Source organism: Bufo bufo, chromosome 3 (genome assembly GCF_905171765.1).
Source record: "Bufo bufo chromosome 3, aBufBuf1.1, whole genome shotgun sequence".
In the NCBI taxonomy this organism is placed as follows: Eukaryota; Metazoa; Chordata; class Amphibia; order Anura; family Bufonidae; genus Bufo; species Bufo bufo.
In genome coordinates this window covers 170,313,439-170,330,920 of record NC_053391.1, presented here as the reverse complement: position 1 = coordinate 170,330,920, position 17,482 = coordinate 170,313,439, and positions in this window count along the sequence as shown.

Below are 17,482 nucleotides of genomic sequence, written 5' to 3'. Positions count from 1 at the left end.
GCTAGGTATAGCAGTGGTACTATACACCCAAAAATTGGTAAATTTTACCCGAAAAAGTAAATGACAATTTTTTTTTTTTTTTAACCGGCCTACTAGGTATCGCAGTGGTACAGCACATTTCGGCCATGCTAACCCTGCCTTCTGAGGTGCTGGCGATGCCCCAGCTGCGTTGGCAACCTCTTCCTCGTCCTCTGCCTTCGCCTTGTGCTTCCACTGTGCCCCTGCTGTCAGGTGGGAATGCCACCAGCAGCGTGTCTACCAGCGTGCGCTTGTACTCGCGCATCTTACGATCACGCTCCACTGAGGGAATTAAGGGCAGTGCATTGTCCTTGTAACTGGGATCCAGCAGCGTGGCCACCCAGTAATCAGCACAAGTTAGAATGTGGGCAACTCGGCGGTCGTTGCGGAGACACTGCAGCATGTAATCACTCATGTGTGCCAGGCTGCCCAGAGGCAATGAAAATCTGTCCTCTGTGGGAGGTGTATCGTCTGTGTCCTCTGTATCTCCCCATCCACGCACCAGTGATGGCCATGAGCTGGTCTGGGTGCCACCCTGCTGTGAACATTGTTCCTCCTCCTCCATCTCCTCCTCCTCATCCTCCGCCGAAGTTACGCTGCAGTGCTGACAGGCGAGCAGCAGCAGGGTGAGAATGCCGAAAGCGCGCACAGACGGCCCACACTTTATGCAGCAGCTCTGACATGTCGGGGTGATTTTTAAGGAATCTCTGCACCACCAAATTCAGCACATGCGCCAGGCAAGGGATGTGCGTCCAACCGGCTAGTCCCAGAGCTGCTACGAGATTTCGCCCATTAACGCACACCACCAGGCCGGGCTTGAGGCTGACTGGCACAAACCACTTAACGGTCTGTTGTTCAAGGCCTGTCCACAGCTCCAGCACGATGTGGGGTTTGTCCCCCATACAGATAAGTTTTAAAACTGCCTGCTGTTGTTTACCCCTGGTTGTGCTGAAGTTGGTGGTGAAGGTGTTACGCTAACCGGATGAGGAGCTGGTAGAGGATGAGGAAGCAGAGTAGGAGGAGGAAGCAACAGGAGGCAAACTGAAGCGCCCTGCAATCCTCGGTGGTGGAAGGACATGCGCCAAACTGCTATCCGCCTGCTTCAGGCCCAGCCGCCACTGCATATACCCAGAGTGCTGTTATAGAGATATAACGTCGCTGACCGTGCTTACTGGTCCACGTATCTGTAGTCAGGTGCACCTTGCCACAGATGGCGTTGCGCAGTGCACACCTGATTTTGTCCCTTACTTGGTTGTGCAGGGAAGGGATGGCTCTCCTGGAAAAGTAGTGGCGGCTGGGCACGACTTTCTGTGGGACAGCCACCGCCATAAGGCCTTTAAAACTATCTGTCTCCACCAGACGGAATGACAGCATTTCAAAGGCCAGTAATTTAGAAATGCTGGCATTCAGGGCCAGGGATCGCGGGTGGGTAGGGGGGTACTTCCTCTTCCTCTCCAGCGTTTGGGAGATGGAGAGCTGAAAGCTGCCTTGGGACATTGTGTAGATGTTTGGTGACCCAGATTTTGGTGTTGCTGGCAGATCCTCTGTTTGCGGGGTGGCAGGTGGCACTGTCACTCCAGAGGAAAATGAAGAGGCCAAGACTGCAGCAGAAGAGGAAGCAGGAGGAGCCAGAGACCTTTCTTGGTTTTTGAGGTGTCTACTCCACTGCAGCTCGTGCTTTGCACTTAAATGCCTGGTCATGCAGGTTGTGCTCAAGTTGAGAACGTTTATGCCTCGCTTCAGGCTCTGATTGCACAGCGTGCAAACCACTCGTGTCTTGTCGTCAGCACATTGTCTGAAGAACTGCCACGCCAGGGAACTCCTTGGAACTGGCTTTGATGTGTTCGGTCCCTTGCTGCGGTGGGCAGTAGCAGGCGTACTGTCTAGAGGACAGCCACTCTGCTTTTGCACCCTGCTCCCTCTTCTGCTGTGCTGGTGCCTCTGTGCGACCACCGCCTCTTCCTCCGAACTACATAGGTCAGTCGCATGACCTTGATTCCATGTGGGATCGAGGACCTCAACATCCTCCACATCATCTTCCAACCAGTCTTTACCCCTGCCTTCCTTGTCGTTCTGCACACTTTCGAAAGCCCCAGCAGTTGGCACCTGTGTTTCGTCATCATCCGAGACGTGCTGCGATGGTCATCCCATGTACTCATCTTGAAAGATAAGTGGTTGGGCATCGGTGCACTCAATCTCTTCCACTTCTGGGGCAGAGCTAGGTGGATGGCCCTGGGAAACCCTGCTAACAGAGTCATCAAAAAGCAGAAGAGACTGCTGCATGACTTGGGGCTCAGACTGCTTGGCTGATTTGCAAGGGGGTGACGTGAAAGACTGATGGACATCAGCTGCAGGTGCCAACTGTGGTCTTTCAGCAGGAGACTGGGTGGGAGACAATGTGAATGAACTGGATCCACTGTCAGCAACCCAATCTACTATCACCTGTACTTGTTCAGGCCTCACCATTCGTAGAGCCGCATTAGGCCCGACCAAATACCGCTGCAGGTTCTGTCGCCTACTCGCACCTGAGGAAGGGTTTTCACTTCATCTAGCTGGAACAGATCGACCACGTCCTCTCCCTGCAACAGGAGCTTCACCAGCAGCACCACGACCTGGGCCACATCCCTTATTTGATGCTCTCCTCATATTTCTCAAGTTTAGGATCTTGCCCTAAATGGGTGTTTAATTAATAGTAGAATAGAACGACAGTATGTAAAGGGTGTATCTCACACGGCCATAACCAGACTAGGCCTCAACTAAAGATTTGTTGGCCCAAAACGGCTGTATTTCAAATACCTGAATCAAACCCCTGTATTTAAAGGGTGTATCTCACACGGCCTGACCCACTGTAGGCCTGAATTAAAGATTTGTGCACCAAATGGCGGTATTTTAAATATCTGAATATAACCCAAAGATATAAATGGTGTATCCAGGGCTTTTTTTCTCAGAGAAAAGGTGGTGGAACTCACCCCCCCTCCCCTGGCCACGCCCCTACCCAACCCTAGGACCGCCCCCTACCCGCCCCTAAGACCGCCTTCTACCCAACCCTAGGACCGCAAGTAAAATTTGGGGGGGGGGGGTATAAAAGTCCAGCCCAGCAAAGAAACCCCCCAGATGGGGATGGCACTGTTAATGGGGGATCTGGGGATGGCACTGTTAATCTGTTAATGGGGGGATCTGAGGATGGCACTGTTATGGGGTGGAGGATCTGGGGATGGCATCCACAGATCCCCCATCCTATAACAGTGCCATCCACAGACCCCCCCATCCTATAACAGTGCCATCCACAGACCCCACCACCCCATAACAGTGCCATCCACAAACCCCCCCACCCCATAACAGTGCCATCCACAGACCCCCGCCACCCCATAACAGTGCCATCCACAAACCCCCCCACCCCATAACAGTGCCATCCACAGACCCCCCCACCCAATAACAGTGCCATCCACAGACCCCCCCACCCCATAACAGTGCCATCCACAGACCCCCCCACCCCATAACAGTGCCATCCACAGACCCCCGCACCCCATAACAGTGCCATCCACAGACACCCACCCACCCCATAACAGTGCCATCCACAGACCCCCCACCCCATAACAGTGCCATCCACAGACCCCCCCCTCCTTAACAGTGCCATCCACAGACCCCCCCACCCCATAACAGTGCCATCCACAGACCCCCCCACCCCATAACAGTGCCATCCACAAACCCCCCCACCCCATAACAGTGCCATCCACAGACCCCCCCACCCCATAACAGTGCCATCCACAGACCCCCCACCCCATAACAGTGCCATCCACAGACCCCCCTTAACAGTGCCATCCACAGACCCCCCCACCCCATAACAGTGCCATCCACAGACCCCCCCACCCCATAACAGTGCCATCCACAGACCCCCCCACCCCATAACAGTGTCATCCACAGACCCCCCATTGCCGCTCCAGTAGAGACTTATAAAATGTGTAATTAAATGAATAATGATTCCTGCTGCCCCTCAGTAAGATAACTTTCAATATATTGTACTCACAGCCGGCTACTGTTATCGTAATGCAGGCGGCCGGGCAGACGAGCGGCAGCGTCACTGACTGACGTCACGTGCGTGCGCCGCCTACTTTATGAATAAAGCAGGCGGCCCAGGCAGGTGACGTCAGTCAGTGACGCTGCCGCTCGTCTGCCCGGCCGCCTGCTTTACGATAACAGTAGCCGGCTGTGAGTACAATATATTGAAAGTTATCTTACTAAGGGGCAGCAGGAATCATTATTCATTTAATTACACATTTTATAAGTCTCTACTGGAGCTGGGGGCCGGAGCACAGTGAACGCACCGGCCCCCAGCTCCTCCTCCCAGTCCCTCCCCGCTGATACATCGCAGGCTGCGATGTCAAAAGGTGGTGGAACGCCGTTCCGGTGCGTTCCGCCAGAAAAAAAGCCCTGGGTGTATCTCACAATGACATATGCAGCAAAGGCTGCCCAATAAACCTTTTTTTGCCAAAACGGGTGTTTGTTTAATAACTCAATATGGCAGCAGTATATAACCCAGGAATTTCAAACGTCAAGATGCTTCAAGGCCTGAAATATTGTGTATTTTGCCCCAAAAAGGGTGTTTTATTAATGAAAGAATATAAGCCCTGTATATACAGGGTGTATCTCACACGGCCTGACCCACAGTAGGCCTGAATTAAAGATTTGTGCACCAAATGGCGGTATTTCAAATATCTGAATATAACCCAAATGTATAAAGGGTGTATCTCACAATGACATCTGCATCAAAGGCTGCCAACTAATTATTTTTTGCCCAAATGGGTGTTTGTTTAATAACTGAATTTGACAGCAGTATATAAGCCTGTAATTTCACACGTGCTGATGCTGCAAGGCCTGAAAATAGTGTTTTTTGGCAAAAAAGTGTGTTTTTAAAATCCCAGAAAATGATGGCTGTATTTCTAGCTTAAATTGCACACTGACTAATCCAGATGTTGTATATTGCCAAAAAAGTGTTTTTTTGGGCAACAGAATATGAAAGCTGTATATATTAAACTTGAATTTAACACTTGCAGATCAGGAAAATAGTGTTTTTTGGCGAAAAAGTGTGTTTTTAAAACCCCAGAAAATAATGGCTGTTTTTTTAGCTTAAATTGCACACTGACTAATCCAGATGTTGTATATTGCAAAAAAACTAAAGTTTATTTACAATGTCCCAAAAGCTCAGATGCAGTTCTGGTGCACTGAGCTTGCATAAAATGGCCGCCGCCACCCACCTAACTGACTTATTAAAGTTATTTTTTTTTTCGGTCACTGGGCTCAGGGCAGGATAAAAAAATTGTGCCCTGCACCCACAAAACACAATGTATGTAGATTGCTGAGTTAGATTCAGATTTTGAGCAAAGGCTCTCTCCTATTCTCTCCCTGAAATCACCAGCAGCATCCTCTCCCTACACTAAGCACAGCAAAGTGACGTTAAGCGCTATGTGACTCTAGCTTATATAGAGGCTGGGTCACATGCTACACTGGCCAATCACAGCCATGCCATTAGTAGGCATGGCTGTGATGGCTTCTAAGGTCAGACAGTTAACCGCTTGTTGATTGGCTGCTCTGCAGCCTTTCAAAAAGCACCAAGAAAGCGCCGAACACGGAACCCGAACCCAAACTTTTACTGAAATGTTCGGGTTCGGGTCCGGGGTCCAAAAATCCTAAAGTTCGGTACGAACCCGAACTTTACAGTTCTGGTTCGCTCAACCCTAGTTCTGAAGTCCTCGTAATGTTAACCCCAAAATAATGAAAAAAATAAAGCTTGAACTAAAATAAGCACAAAAATAATTATTTACTTAACATTCAGTGAGGATAATCATTTATTACAAGAATATGAGAATCTTCATAGTCTATTCTTGGCCCTTTGGCACCATCCACTGCCACTAGGCTAGCAGCAATTCTCTACAATCCACATACAAGGTAGCACCAAATTTACATAGAAACATAGAAACATAGAAACATAGAATGTGTCGGCAGATAAGAACCATTTGGCCCATCTAGTCTGCCCAATATACTGAATACTATGGATAGCCCCCGGCCCTATCTTATATGAAGGATGGCCTTATGCCTATCCCATGCATACTTAAACCCCTTCACTGTATTTGCAGCTACCACTTCTGCAGGAAGGCTATTCCATGCATCCACTACTCTCTCAGTAAAGTAATACTTCCTTATATTACTTTTAAACCTTTGCCCCTCTAATTTAAAACTGTGTCCTCTTGTGGTAGTTTTTCTTCTTTTAAATATGCTCTCTTCCTTTACCGAGTTGATTCCCTTTATGTATTTAAAAGTTTCTATCATATCTCCTCTGTCTCTTCTTTCTTCCAAGCTATACATATTAAGGTCCTTTAACCTTTCCTGGTAAGTTTTATCCTGCAATCCATGTACTAGTTTAGTAGCTCTTCTCTGAACTCTCTCTAGAGTATCTATATCCTTCTGGAGATATGGCCTCCAGTACTGCGCACAATACTCCAAGTGAGGTCTCACCAGTGTTCTGTACAGCGGCATAAGCACTTCACTCTTTCTACTGCTTATACCTCTCCCTATACATCCAAGCATTCTGCTGGCATTTCGTGCTGCTCTATTACATTGTCTTCCCACCTTTAAGTCTTCTGAAATAATTACTCCTAAATCCCTTTCCTCAGATACTGAGGTCAGGACTGTGTCAAATATTCTATATTCTGCCCTTGGGTTTTTACGCCCCAGGTGCATTATCTTGCACTTATCCACATTAAATTTCAGTTGCCAGAGTTCTGACCATTCTTCTAGTTTTCCTAAATCCTTTTCCATTTGGCGTTTCCCTCCAGGAACATCAACCCTGTTACATATCTTTGTGTCATCAGCAAAAAGACAAACCTTACCAGCGAGGCCTTTTGCAATATCACTTATGAAGATATTAAACCAAATCGGTCCCAGTACAGATCCCTGTGGAACCCCACTGGTAACATTACCTTGTTTTGAATGTTCTCCATTGACTACAACCCTCTGTTGTCTGTCACTCAGCCACTGCCTAATCCACTCAACAATATGGGAGTCCATGCTCAATGACTGCAGTTTATTGATAAGTCTTCTATGTGGGACAGTGTCAAAAGCCTTACTAAAATCTAGATATGCGATGTCTACTGCACCTCCACCGTCTATTATTTTATTCACCCAGTCAAAAAAATCTATAAGATTTGTTTGACATGATCTCCCTGAAGTAAACCCATGTTGTTTTTCATCTTGCAATCCATGGGATTTTAGATGTTCCACAATCCTATCCTTTAATAGGGTTTCCATTAATTTGCCTTCTATTGATGTCAGACTCACTGGTCTATAGTTGCTCGATTCCTCCCTACTACCTTTCTTGTGAATGGGCACGACATTTGCCAATTTCCAATCTTCCGGGACGACTCCTGTTACTAATGATTGGTTAAATAAATCTGTTAACGGTTTTGCCAGCTCACCACTAAGCTCTTTTAATAATTTTGGGTGTATCTCATCAGGCCCCTGCGACTTATCTGTCTTCACCTTTGACAGCAAAATTAGAACATCTTCCTCTGTAAAGATACATGCATCAAACGATTTAATAGTCATTCTTTCTAGTGGAGGTCCTTCTCCTTTTTCTTTTGTAAAAACTGAACAGAAGTATTCATTAAGGCAGTCGGCTAGCCCTTTATTCTCTTCTACATACCTTCCGTCCTTTGTTTTTAATTTAGTTATTCCTTGTTTTAATTTCCTTTTTTCATTTATATATCTGAAGAATGTCTTATCCCCTTTTTTCATAGACTGAGCTAGTTTTTCTTCTGCCTGCGCTTTAGAAGTTCTTATAACTTGCTTGGCCTCTCTCTGCCTAATCTTGTAGATTTCCTTATCTTCATTGCTCTGGGTTTTTTTATAATTACAAAATGCTAGCTTTTTATTTTTAAGAAAAAAGAATCCTCAGAATTAGTGGTGGTTCCAAGAATTAATGGAAGTAATGGCCTAGCCTAGCTATATACATTGAATTTATGAGTTGGGGATATGTATAGTACAGTACAATAATTCTGGTAAATTCTAATATAGTATTGTACAATTTGAAGAACTATGTTACATTGCCTCAGAGAAAACAGAGAGTTTAATTACACAACAGTAGTGTAAGATCCTCACCTGCTTTGCACTCCAGGGGAACCAAGAGGGGTCCTCGTGGAGTTGCGGGACAGGTTATGCGTGTCTCTGATGCACCAGCGCTGACCCCTTTGCGAACTAGTGCGGGGATGCGTTCGCGTGGACATCGGAGGGGAGGACCGTCGGAGTCCCGGGACAGAGTGGCCAGGCGAGTGACAAGACGCCGCTGCCAGGGTTGTCTCCGGTGTCTCCTGCGACTTCCGTTTCCGCATCTGGGTTTACGCGCTCGCATACTCGCGCTGAGTCAATCATGCGTCCGTGCGTACGCACGAGGGCAGGTTCGCAAAGGGATACACGGTCGCGAGTACGCGCTTCTTATGCGCTTCGTCGACCAGTGGCGCATAATATACTGACTTACAAGAGCAAAGTGGATTAGGGAGCCAGGCATGGGTTAATCAACTTGTGATTGCCTTAGGCCATGTACTCAGGTGCAGGGCAATTTGTTCACCTATGGTAGTGGACACTTGGCACCCTGGGATTGGTCAGCAGGCATTTAAAAGGAGGTCTCTCAGGGTGATCAGTGCCCACTGTTATTTTCCCTCAACCAGGTATAGGTCACAACTGCTAGTGACTGAAGACTGCCAGGAACTTTGTCCTTTGCAACGGACCCAAGATCTGGAGTGACTCGACTGCCAAGTGCACAGCATCATTCAGCACAGGTTGGGACTATTCCTGGAATCTCCTTGCCTGGTTTTTGTTATTATTCCTTGTTACCAGCAAGTGTCCTGGACGTTTATGTTTCTGGTGAATAAACACCTTTTTGCTTTCATCACTGGTCTGTTTGTTGGTGCCTTGCATTACAAGTAGCATTCCTCATTGGTAAAAAAAATATATATATATCTAAAATTGCAGTAGCTTGTGGGCATCACATCAGCTATCATGAAGCTCACCAGATCTCTCCACTTCGCCACATGGCATAGTATTTAGCCAAAAAAGTATTGTGAAACTGCAATGCTGATTGGCTATAAGAGACCCCAGATGAGAGTTCTGATATGCATTTATTTTTCTAATAAGGGCACAGTAGGAATATATGAATAGACATGGAATTCATGGTTGAAATACTTTTCCTTCTTCTTTGTGGGGTGGTTGGACGGGATTAGTTGGGGGTTAGTGTAAATAATTTAAGTTGAAATCAATGTTTATGGAAATATTTTATGTTGAAATGCATTAAAAAAAGAGACAACTTTGATCATGGACAATAAGCCTCTTGGATGTCATGGTCAATCAATTGTAACCTTGGGATCTGAGAGGTCCTTTAAAGGCTCCCCCCAATAACCAAATTCCCTAAATTTCCCCCTTTAACTTTTACAAATTGGAAATAATGTATAACATTGTGCAATATAAAAATAAAACAGTATCAATTGCTAAAAAATAATCATAATCAAAAAAGATTTCCTTGCAGATCCGCAGAATAACCAAATGTATCAGCCAGGCAATAGACTCATAGAGCAGCACTGTAGCTCAGTGGTTTCTACTGTTGCCTTGCAGCATTGAGGTCTAGGGCTTAAATCTGAAATTTGTATGGAGTTAGTTTCTACCGATATTTGCTTGAGTATAATTCAGCCCTTCACAAAAATACAGCAGAGTTAATTGGCCCTATTGTGTGTCTGAGATAGGAAAGGTAAATTATTATTGTCATTGATGGCGCTCTAAATAAAAATTTTAAAAGACTGGTTGGTAAAATTAACCCCTTCAGGATCCTACAATTTTTCACCTTAAGGACCAGGCCGTTTTTTGGAAATTTGACATATGTCACTTTATGTAGTAATAACTTTGGAACGCTTTTACTTATCCAAGCCATTCTGATATTGATTTATTGTGACACATTGTACTTCATGTTATTGGTGAATTTCAGTCAATATTTTTCATTTTTATTTAAAATACAAAACTAATTTACAAAGAAATTGGAAAAATTCACAACTTTCCAAATTTCTATTTCTCTAATTTAAAAACAAATATAATAGTTATTACTTTACATTTCCCATATGTCTACTTTATGTTTGGATCATTTTGTAAACGCCACTTTATTTTTTTGGGACGTTTTATTTTTTTAGAAGGCTTTGAAGTTTAGAAGCAAATCTTGAAATTTTTAAGGACATTTCCAAAACCCACTTTTTAAGGACCAGTTCAGATCTAAAGTCACTTTGTGAGGCTTACATAATAGAAACCACCCAAAAATGACCCCATTTTAGAAACTACACCCCTCAAGGTATTCAAAACGGATTTTACAAACTTTGGTTACCCTTCAGGTGTTATTTTTATACAGCAGGTTGTTATGGACATGGCAATACCTAATATGTATACTTTTATATCTATTTAAGTTTAACACAATAATATCATTTTTGAAACAAAAAAATCATGTTTTAGTGTCTCCATAGTCTGAGAGCCAAAGTTTATTTTTATTTTTAGTGATGGTCTTAGGTACGGTATCATTTTTGAAGGATGAGATGATGGTTTGATTGGCACTATTTTAGGGTGCATATTACTTTTTTGGTCGATTGCTATTACACTATTTGTGATATAAGGTGACAAAAAATTGCCTTTTTTACAAGTTTTTTTAATTTATTTTTTACAGTGTTCATCTGAGGGGTTAGGTCATGTGATAATTTTATAGAGCAGGTCATTACGGGAGTGGCAATTCTTAATATGTAATAGTTGTACACAATGATATAATTTTTGAAACCAAAAAAATACGTTTTAGTGTCTCCACAGTCTGAGAGCCATATTTTTTTTATTTTTTGGGGCGATTTTCTTAGGTAGGGTATCATTTTTGCAGGATGACATGATGGTTTGATTGGCACTATTTTGGTGTGCTTATGACTTTTTGATCGCTTGCCATTACACTTTTTGTGATGTAAGGTGACAAAAAATGGCTTCTTTGACACAGTTTTTACTTTATTTTTTTTACGGTGTTCATCTGAGGGGTTAGTTCATGTGGTATTTTTATATTGAAGATTGTTACGGATGCAGCGATACTTAATGTCTACTTTTTTTTTTCATTTAAAACAATAAAAGCATTTTTGAAACAAAAAAATCATGTTTTAAAAGTGTCTCCACAGTCAGAGCCATATATTTTTTATTTTTTTGGGCGATTGTCTTAGAAAGGGGCTAATTTTTTGCGGGATGAGGTGACGGTTAGATTGGTACTATTTTGGGGGGGGACATACGCCTTTTTGATCGCTCGGTGTTGCAATTTTAGTGATGTAATGTGTTTTCTTTTGGGAAACGTGCATTTTTTTTTTTTACATGAAACTTTCTTTTTTTATTATGTAAAACTGTTTTTTTTTTACTGTTTTTTTCACTTTTTCTTTTATGCTAACAGCCTGCCTGTGAGACCCAGCCTTAGGTCAGGATCTCACAGACTTCCATAGGAGACAAGCCCCGATGCCTATGGAGGGCATCGGGCTTGCTTTCTTTGCCATTGGGTCCCCGTCACTGCAGCGCTGGGACCCAATGGAGAAGCGGAGGGCATCTGTACACTCTGAAAACCCTCTGCATGCCGCAGCAGGGGTTAATACGGTTAATACGCCGGCATCTGTGTTTTCACTGATGCCGGCGTATGCAGCAGGGGTCAGGCTGTCAGTGACTGCCAGGTCCCTGCCACTGATCGGGCTGGTGCAGCACCTGCACCCGCCCGATCAACCCGCCGTACATGTACGTCATTAAGGGGTTAAAAGTACCATATATGTCATTATATGTCATTATATGGAACACATTTTGTTATTGGTGCTACCACATCCTTCACTGTAATAACCTTTTTGTGGTTATACAGGTGAAACTCGAAAAAATTTGAAAATTGTGCAAAAGTTCATTTATTTCAGTAATGCAAATTAAAAGTACTTGCATTAATGCAGCTTAAAATTAGAATATTGTGAAAAGGTTCAATATTCTAGGCTCAAAGTCTCACACTCTAGTCAGCTAATTAATCCTCAATCCATACCCCCTGAGCAAAGGATACCTGAGACTGTGACTTTGGGGTTTTCATAAGCTGTAAACCATAATCATCCTATTTATAACAAATAAAGGCTTGAAATATCTTGCTTTGCATGCAATGAGTCTATCTCATATATTAGTTTCTCCTTTCAAGTTGCATTCCTGAAATAAATGAACTTTGCACGATGTTCTAATTTTTCGAGTTTCACCTGTATTTTTCTTACAATGCTATGATCACATTCCATTTGTAATGCTGTAGGCTTTCAATTAGATATTGCACATTTACTCGATATCTCTTTCATAGACGATTTGTAGATTAATCTCTTGCCACATGACAAATATCAAGTTTACAAACCATAACATTTTAATGCTGAAATCTGTACCAGCTTGAAAGCTCTATGTAGAATCTAAAGCATACGCTAGCACATTCTTTTAAGTGAGTCTGAAGAGAAAGATAGATGCTTCCATTTGTATTTCATATAGTGCAAGAGTAACAAAAATAAAACTGTCCGAAAAGATGTAGTCTTGAAATAAACCAACACATTATATTGCTGCCAAATATTCAGGGAGATCCTTAAAACTCTGCTGTCACAACTGTAAAAATATGGGGACAGTGAAACTATCATAAAATTACAAAATATCTTAAATTAAAAGAAAATATGTTTTGTTTTTAATATTTAAATCTTTCAGAAAATGAGTTTCCATTTATATATCATGTACTGTATATTAAAAAAGGTAAAATATGGGTACAAATATTTAAGTCAGAATACTACAGGTAACAACATCCTGTTAAAGGTGTTGTCTCACTCCAGCAAATTACATTTGTCACGTAGACAAAATTTTAGAAACTGTGGCAAGCTGTGTACATAATGTTTCCTGGTAATACAGCAATTTGACCCCCCTTTTGGCAACAGGAAAGCATTTCCCCATTTTGTGTTTATAGCGGGGGTCTAGAAGCATGGCTATCAAGTAATCATCAGATCGCTTTATGCCAATGATATATCTATAAGTTAATAAGCAAACAAGCATCCAGCTTGCCATTCTCGCCAGAGTGCCTGAGGTTGTTTCTCGCTCTGCTCCCCACTGCAATGACCTCCTTGTCCGTGTGGGTCCCCAACAGCTACAGGGCATATAAATAATATAATTTCAGGGGGATGACATTATTAATGCCATAGTTTTCCCTACTGACAAAACTGATGGGCTCTTCGAAGTGCCTGAGTACATGTCTCTGATGAACTGTCACTGCAATAAAAAAAAAATAATAATCTTCCTGCGGTGGTTGTTTGTTGCATTATGAAATGACTCCCCACTTTATGCTGCTTGTACAGACACTCCAACAACTCCAACATATGTAAGATGGAACTCCAGTCAGTTTGAACTTTGCAGATCAAGTGTTGCAATGGAAGACCTTTCTGTGGCTGCAAGTCCAGGAGGGAATTCCTTGCCTCATAAGGATGGCAGTAATGCAAGGGACAGTCTACTGGACATGGCTAGCACCTTTTGTAAATCAGTTTTCTTGTTTAAAAATTGTTGCACCACAAAACTTATCAGATGCACCATACAGGGAGCATGTGGTATTTCCCCAAAATGCAGCTGAGCCACAATGTCCCTGCCATTGTCACTGACCACCTTGGCCAGTTGTACAGGGTGGGCCATTTATATGGATACACCTTAATAAAATGGGAATGGTTGGTGATATTAACTTCCTGTTTGTGGCACATTAGTATATGTGAGGGGGGAAACTTTTCAAGATGGGTGGTGACCATGGCCACCATTTTGAAGTCGGCCATCTTGAATCCAACTTTTGTTTTTTCAATAGGAAGAGGGTCATGTGACACATCAAACTTATTGGGAATTTCACAAGAAAAACAATGGTGTGCTTGGTTTTAACTTAACTTTATTCTTTCATGAGTTATTTACAATTTTCTGACCACTTATAAAATGTGTTCAATGTGCTGCCCATTGTGTTGGATTGTCAATGCAACCCTCTTCTCCCACTCTTCACACACTGATAGCAACACCGCAGGAGAAATGCTAGCACAGGCTTCCAGTATCCGTAGTTTCAGGTGCTGCACATCTCGTATCTTCACAGTATAGACAATTGCCTTCAGATGACCCCAAAGATAAAAGTCTAAGGGGGTCAGATCGGGAGACCTTGGGGGCCATTCAACTGGCCAACGACGACCAATTTACTTTCCAGGAAACTGTTCATCTAGGAATGCTCGGACCTGACACCCATAATGTGGTGGTGCACCATCTTGCTGGAAAAACTCAGGGAACGTGCCATCTTCAGTGCATAAAGAGGGAAACACATCATGTAGCAATTTCGCATATCCAGTGGCCTTGAGGTTTCCATTGATGAAGAATGGCCCCACTATCTTTGTACCCCATATACCACACCATACCATCAAATGTGGGTTAGTGTCAGACCAATAGCGGTGGTTTTGTTTGTTAACTTCACCATTCACATAAAAGTTTGCCTCATCACTGAACAAAATCTTCTGCGTAAACTGAGGGTCCTGTTCCAATTTTTGTTTTGCCCATTCTGCAAATTCAGTGCACCGATCTGGGTCATCCTCGTTGAGATGCTGCAGTAGCTGGAGTTTGTAAGGGTGCCATTTGTGAGTAGCTAATATCCGCTGAAGGGATGTTCGACTAATGCCACTCTCCAGTGACATGCGGCGAGTTCTACGCTGTGGGCTCTTGCTGAATGAAGCTAGGACAGCCACTGATGTTTCTTCATTAGAGACAGATTTCATGCGTCCACATTTTGGCAAATCCAACACTGAACCAGTTTCACGAAACTTAGGCCTAGTTCACACAAACGTTTTTTTTGCGGGTGTATGGGCCGTTTTTTTGTGCTCCGTATACGGTCCGTATACGGAACCATTCATTTCAATGGTTCCGCAAAAAAAAACTGAATGTGTTCCGTATGCATTCCCAATAAGTTTGATGTGTCACATGACCCTCTTCTTATTGAAAAAACAAAAGTTGGATTCAAAATGGCCGACTTCAAAAGGGCCGCCATGGTCACCACCCATCTTAAAAAGTTTCCCCCCTCACATATACTAATGTGCCAAAAACAGGAAGTTAATATCACCAACCATTCCCATTTTATTAAGGTGTATCCATATAAATGGCCCACCCTGTAGTTGGCAGGGAGGCAGTCAGCAGTATATTTGCTTTTTATTGTACTTTAGCAACTGATCCACTGTGTGGCTTCTCTCATCAATACTAATACTGCATGTCAGCGCTTCACTTTACACATATTATAGGAACGAGGAGGAAAAGCAGCAATGCTCTTCCTTGCTGCTGTTGGGGACAGGAGGACATCCATTAAGGATAATGTACAGGAGACAGATAACTGCTGTTGTGGGAACCAGACTTACATAAATTTGAAGGTATGCATAGGACCTGGCCTTGTTCCTGTGGCGCTCCATCTCAAAACATTGACCCAGTGTGCCATAAAACACATGTACTGTCTGTGCCATAACAGCTTCTCCAAGTGTCTGCATTGGTGTGCACCTTGCTGGACATTGACAGTTGCAGCCAGCTTTCTCCGCCACATGAGAACAAGGCAGAGATGGCTATTTTGTAGAAACAATGTCTGCTCGGTATGTTCCTGCTAGGCTGAGCAACACTACCCATAAGCAGCAGAATACATTAAGTGGTATGGCAGTGACTGCACCATCAGCAACTTTTCCTGGTAAGAGTTTAGCTTGCACACCAGTGAATTGCTAGGTACATAGACTTTTTTCCTGGCCACAAATTCTATTACTGATGACTGACGATGAAATGGAGAATGAGGAGGAGTCTGAGTGGGAGAAGCAGGAACTGATTATGACAATAACAAGGGCAGTGTACTGTATGTGAATGTGACAAGACCGGGATAAGAAAGACTGTTTTGTTATGATTGCTGGCCAATTCTATTTTCCCACTGGATCTAATGATGCTGCATCATACGCTCTAATAGACACACTGTGCCTATGTTTGTATTTGAATCACCTTGGCTTATTTTTATCCTACTGATCGTGCACACAACAGGGCTTTTATCTGCTGCACTGTGGAGAAAAAAACACTGTAAGGCCCCCTGCATCGGCCGTTTTTTCCCCCCGTTTACTGGCCGTTTTTTGCGTTCCGTATACGGTCCGTATACGGAACCATTAATTTCAATGGTTCCGCAAAAAAAACTGAATGTACTCCGTATGCATTCCGTTTCCGTATTTCCGTTTTTCCGTTCCGTTTTAACATAGAACATGTCCTATTATTGCCCGCAAATCACGTTCCGTGGCTCCATTCAAGTCAATGGGTCCGCAAAAAAAAACGGAACACATACGGAAATGCATCCGTATGTCTTCCGTTTCCGTTCCGTTTTTTGCTGAACCATCTATTGAAAATGTTATGCCCAGCCCAATTTTATCTATGTAATTACTGTATACTGTATATGCCATACGGAAAAACGGAACGGAAAAACGGAACAAAAACGGAAACACAACGGAAACAAAAAACGGAGCAACGGATCCGTGAAAAACGGACAGCAAAACACTGAAAAAGCCATACGGTCGTGTGCAATAGGCCTAAAGGAGGTACTCCTACAGATATAGCAGCAGTTAAGACTTTCATGTTTTGAGCCTGTACTCACAGTATCGTATGTCTTCTGTATCCGTTCCGTTTTTGCTGAACTATCCATTGAAAATTTTATGCTTAGCACAATTTTTTCTATGTAATTACTATATACTGTATATGCCATACGGAAAAACGAAACGGAAAAACAGAACTGAAACACAATGGAAACAAAAAAAATTTAACAGATCTGTGAAAAACGGACCGCTAAATACTGAAAAAGCCATACGGTCGTGTGAAAGAGGCTTTAGACTGTGAGATCCAGCCTCCCTGGATTTCATAGGCAGGAAGGCTGTAAGTGTATTACATCAATACAGATGTATTGTAATGTATTGTACAGGGGATCAGACCCCCAAAAGTTGTGGGCGAAAAAAGTTAAAATAAAAAATAATAAAAAATAAAAGTTTAAAATAAAAAAAAGTTCTTTTCCCATAATTAAGTAATAAAAAATTGTAAAGAAAAAGAAGAAAAGTATACATATTAGGTATTGCTGCCTCCGTATCGACCGGCTTTATAAAAATATCACATGATTCACCCTGTCAGGTGAATGCAGTAAAAAAAAAAAAAAAAAAAAAAAAACTGCCATTTTTGGTCACCTTTCCTCACAGTGCAACACCAAGCAATCAAAAGGACTTATGTACCCCAAAATGGTAACAATCAAACCGCCATCTCATCCCGCAAAAAATTAGACCCTACCTAAGACAATCGCCAGAAAATTTTTAAGAAATAAGGCAGT